A 5852-nucleotide genomic window follows, 5' to 3' on the forward strand; every position below is an offset into this window, starting at 1 on the left:
TATTCCGCTGAGTTCAACGGGAAAATTGATTAAGTAAAAACAAATGTGAACATGATTATATGATGAATAAGTGCAGGTATATGTTTAAGAAAATTTTGAGCAATATGCTCGATATTTGAGTGAACTTCGATAGGACAAAATGGATTAAGTGAAATTATGTAAGAGTGAATTTTAGTAGTAAAACAGTGTTGGACAGCAGCAGTTGTGTGACTTTGAAAATTCACCAAAAATTTTGTAAGTTGAATTAAATCTAAAATAAAATATGTAATTAAATCTTAATGAGTATATTTTCATATAAAGGAAACAGGGGAAGCAAAAGAGTTGTATATTATGTGATATTCTAATTTTTGTGAGACAGTGTCAGAATGAATTCGAGATCCCTTGTTTTGAATTGGAAAAATTGTTAAAAATTTTATAAAAATAATTATGGGTTATAATTTATATGCTTAGAATATTTTATGAGTCTAATTTTAATAGAAACAAATATAAACATTGTCTAAGTTTCTCACTATGAGATAAATAAATTTTAGTGAAGAAAGGTCGAAGCTGTCAAATAGCGAAATAGGGGAGAATTTGAATAATAACTGTACTTATTGGATGGACCAAAAATTCTGAAAATTTTGTGGTGGAAATATATATGAGTCTAGTTTCTAGAAATATTTATGGATCTTAATTTGGAGTTCCGTAACTGCAGATATAAATGATTTAGTGACTATGACTCAAGAAAGCAACTTAACCAGAACATGTGTAAATGTACAATTGGGTTAGTTTTACTATGGAAAGCATGTTAGTAAATTGCTTATTATTATTTCATGCGAACTTACTAAGCGTAAAGGTTACCCTCTCCTTTCCATTTCTTTTAGTGTTGTCAGGTTAGCTCAGGGTTGGAGATCGTCGGAGGCAGCACACACTATCAAGCCAACACCTTGATAGTATAAACACATATGCTAGAATTATCAAGTGAGTGGCATGTATAGGGACCTAGTTTTATAACATGTGTTATTATAATTTGGAAAAATATATTGGTCTTTAGTGAGCTAATGATTCTGACTTATAAATCTAGCTATTTATGTTGTGTTTGATATTGGTGATGTGCATATGCTTGTTTGCCATGCATGGTTGGTAATATGTTATGTGTTGTTGTGAATGTTTAAGTCCGTTAACGTCTCGAACAATATCCCAACGTTGGATACAGGTGAATGGTGTTACATTTAGTGGTATTAGAGCTATGGTTTAGTCGGTTCTCAGACTAACCTAGCATGTGTAAAAGTCCAACTATACATGTCACTAATCCGTGATAGTGTGATGTCTCTCGAGGCGTATGAGAGCCACTTTGTTTAGACAAAGGTACTCTCCAACCGAGCTACACCGACCATGTTGAATGTGATGCTAAAATATTCGAGTAAAGTATAGTAATGACGAATGAGGATTCATGAAATGTGTACATGGTGAATTGAGCTTATCTATGATTAATAGATAATTCCATGATGTATATGATCGATTTATTTGAAAAAATGCATGTGTTTGAGTAACTTATCAAAAATATTGATAAGATGAATATTCATGTATATTGGTTGGGATGATTATGATTGGTAAGCTCGTATAACTTGAGTAAATGTATTAAATTGTTTGGACTGATATATATGATTGTAATGATATGCATATGATGATGTGTAAGATGAAAGTTTAGACTGTGATATACTTATCCATGTTTGTTTGGCCCTTATATGATATTATGTGCTTGACTTGTCTGATTTAATGAATGGATAAGTAATATTATCTAGGAAACATTGAAATACATGTATAAGTACACTTGTTTAAATGAGATAACTAGAAAGTGAGTGTAAAATCAATAAGAATGTTAGTTACTCGAAATGAATGACATGATTGAAGTATGATTGCTACGATGAAAACTGTGTTACATGTATATAAGAGTTGAGTCAGAGGCCCTACGACCCCCTCCCTCTTACTAAAGTGGTGTTTTATAAGGGAAATTCCTGAGATTTATGTTGAATGAGTTTCCAGGTGAGAAACCAAAGAGTTCAATGATGGAATGGTTATAAGCATGATTAGAGATTGAGAATGGGTTGATAAGTACAGACATGAGTTAGAAAGATATCGGATTGACCGAAAGATTGTTTAATTTTCGTAACATCGCAGTTAGCGAAAAAGGTTAATTTTGGTAAAATGATCTATCCTGGTATGATGTTGAGAAATGTATTGAATGAAATTCCCTCATGAATTGGTTTTCTTAGTAAAGGGAATATTATGGAATTTGGGATGACAGAAATAGTTAAAGGAATAATGTTCGAAATATGAAATGTTCAAGTATGGTAATTATAGTGCACAGTCTGTGACTGTCTCTATTGAGATATTGTATGAGATTACCTGATACTGGAAATATTATTGGGGCTATCTAATCCTTGATGAATTTTTATATTATGAAAATGTTCCTTGATCTTAACGTTAGACGAATATATTGTCAGTCTGATTGGGTTATGATCTCCATGGTTCTGTTTTTTTCTGGTATTTTGTTATATTCTGCCTATTGAGAATCAATGAGAAATTGTGTATGGTGGATTTCCTTTCTCAAGAAAGTTAATCTGTGACACCCCTAAAGTGACCCTAGTCGGAAAGTGGTTTCGGGACCACTAAACCGAGTCATAAAGATAATTAACCGTCATAGTTGATGCTCATTATATGTACATATGCATGTGTGAAAATTTCATGTTTGAATTTTGTTAATAGTAAGTGAATTTTATCAAATAGGACTTATGTGAGAAAATTTGGAAATGTGCTAGGCAAATGTAAAGTGGCCTAATAATGCATGTTGTGAAATGATGGGTTTGCATGTCAAATTACCCAAAATTAAAGCATAGTGGCCGGCCATGCTATGGGTGGAAACATGTTGCAAACATGTTGTGTTAGTGAGTTATGTTAGAAAGAATAAAAAAAAGGGGTTAGGATTAAAGTAATGCAAAAAGGTGGAGTGATGAAAAAAAAATGGTCTCATCCATGCCCCCCCCTTTGCCGTGAATGGAAGAAAGGAAACAAAGAAAAAAAAAGTGTTCATCCTTGAACATCTTTGGCCGAATAGAAGAAAGAAAGGAAGGGAATGAGCTTGGAGAAAAATCGGCTATGAAGGCTCACTAGATTAAGGTATGTTTAGTGTTGCTTTGAAAGTTCATACATCCCTTGGATGATTAGTCTAAATTCTAACTATCTCATGGATGGATTTGGGATTATTAGAGAGTTGGTATTCGACAAAGAGGCTTCAAAAGTTTTAGTTGAAGCCTTGAGACTATTAGCATGTTAGCTATATAGATGTGTTATGAGGCTTGAGGTGTTAGGTAAATTTGAACTCATCACCAAGTTTTTTAAGCAATCCAAGCTAAAAGTTTCGATATTGAGGTATCTTGAGCATCCGGCCATGGTAGGAAGTAGAAGGGAAAATATGGTTGTTGTTAGATGAAGTAGAGTCTAACAAATGAGCACATATGTGCATTAGTTGCTAGATGGAGAAGAATCGGCTAGCAAGTTGTGTGCTAAGGCCGAATATAATTTTGTATATTAATGAGTAATGCATGTGTTGAATTGATGGAAAGGGAGAGGATGCGTTACTAGTGTATATATGTGTATTGGCCAAGTTTTGAACTTGAAACAAAATGGTGTTTAGTCAATACAAGTGACCATACTTGTAGAATGTATTAAGTGTTGCAATCGGCCTCAACATAGACATGTATGTTCAGCCACATGAATGAGTACATAAGTTGATGTGTATGTTCAGCCATAAGTAAGCATATTGGTGGCTTAATCTTGGCTTAGACAATCAGCTAAAAGAGAGTGTGGGTTAATATGTTGAGTTGATTCATGATTTCATATGTATGTGACTTTAATGTCTAATGTATATATATATGGGTTAAGTACCTTGATTTTCTCTTTTCGATGTTCAAATGATTAAATCAATTTATTTGTTAAATTAAGCTCAAGAGCAAAGGGGAACTAAATCCGATAAAGGGAAGGAAAAAAGTGATCGAATAGCCGCCGAAATCGTTCGACCACATCCGAGGTAAGTTTTAAGTGATTAAACGTTGAGTAAATTCAGTCATAATAGGACATAATGAGTTGATTTAATAAGATATGATGTGGCCATGATATGTCTTAAACTCAAATGGTTAGTTCATAAGTGTTTGGACTTGGAAATTTAAGAGCAAATTGTAATAATTTGCTTTGGACAGCAGCAGTAACGTGATTTTAGAAAATCACTATAAATTTTTGATGTGGAATTATAGGCTGAATAAAATATGTAATCAAAGCTTATTTAGTCTAGTTTCTTATAAAAGAGACCGTGGAAGCAAAGAAATTTCCTATAAATAGATATTTAAAGTTGTGTGGGACAGTGTCAGAATGACTCCGAAATCCCCTGTTCTGTTTTTAGAAAAATCATTATAATTTGTACAAAAATGGTTATAAGATAAATGCCTAGACTCCTTAATGAGTCTAGTTTCAAATGAAATCAAATAGAACACATTTTTAATTCCGTACAATGAGAAATTTGATTTGTAGTGAAGAGTGGTCAGATTAGTCAAACAGTGAAACAGGGGAAACTTTAAGAAAAATCTGGTATTGATTGGCCAAACCAAAAATTCTGAAAATTTTCTGGATAAGATATGTATGAGTCTATTTCCAGGGAAAATTAACGGCACTCCATTTGGAGTTTCGTAGCTCCATTTACGAATAATTTAATGACTGTTGCTCAGAAAAAAACAGCTTGTGCTGAATTTGGAATTTTGTTGTAAACCTTAATAAAACCATTTGAGTTGCTTATAAGCTATCGATTAAACATTGGTAATCAAAGTACCAAATTCGTATTAAAGTGAAGCTATAAGCCACAAATGACTAGTATACCTAGTCAATTTTGTTATGATGAAATTGATGTACAAGTATATATATGTGATAGGGCCGAGTGGCCAATGTGATGAATGTGAAAGTATATATATGCGTGATAAGGCCGAGTGGCCAATGTGATGAATGTGAAAGTATATATATGCGTGATAAGGCCGAATGGCCAATGTGATGAATATGAACATGTGTATGTGTGATAAGGCCGAATGGCCAATCGAATGGCCAATGTGATGAATGTGAACATGTGTATGTGTGATAAGGCCGAATGGCCAATGTGATGAATGTGAACATGTGTATGTGTGATAAGGCCGAATGGCCAATGTGATGAATGTGAACATGCATATATGAGATAAGGCTGAATGGCCAATGTGATGAATGTGAAAGTGTATATATGTGATAAGGCCGAATGGCCAATGTGATGGATGTGGAAGTGTATAAATGTGATAAGTCCCGAAGGGCAATTGCGTCAGTACTATATCCGGGTTAAAACCCCGCAGGCTTTATGCGAGAATATTATCCTGATTAATGTCCGTAGGCTTCGTGCTCGTTCTATATCCGAGCTTTAAAGACCCGACGGCTAAATGCTAGGATTCAAGTAAGACTTTGATATTGAGTATCTGCATTAAGTTACCATCAAATAAGTATTATGTATTCAAGATGTTCAGGTACATATTACTTACTCATCGGTGGAGTGATTTCGAGGTGAATTATCAGTATCAAAGAGGTAGGTAAATGTGATTAATATTATAACTCCAAATGTGAGAATGATCTAATTGGTAATGGTATGTTTGTATAATAAAGTATGCGATGAAATATTCTTATGTATTAGTGCATATTCTGCCCAAAAGCCTTATGATCTGAGTATGGGTTAGGTTGAGCTAGATGTGCCAGTACAAGGTAAGGATTATGATTTGTAAGCTTGCATATATGTGATAAGGAATATGTTG

The sequence above is a fragment of the Gossypium hirsutum genome, chromosome A01 (genome assembly GCF_007990345.1).
Source record: "Gossypium hirsutum isolate 1008001.06 chromosome A01, Gossypium_hirsutum_v2.1, whole genome shotgun sequence".
Taxonomy (NCBI): Eukaryota; Viridiplantae; Streptophyta; class Magnoliopsida; order Malvales; family Malvaceae; genus Gossypium; species Gossypium hirsutum.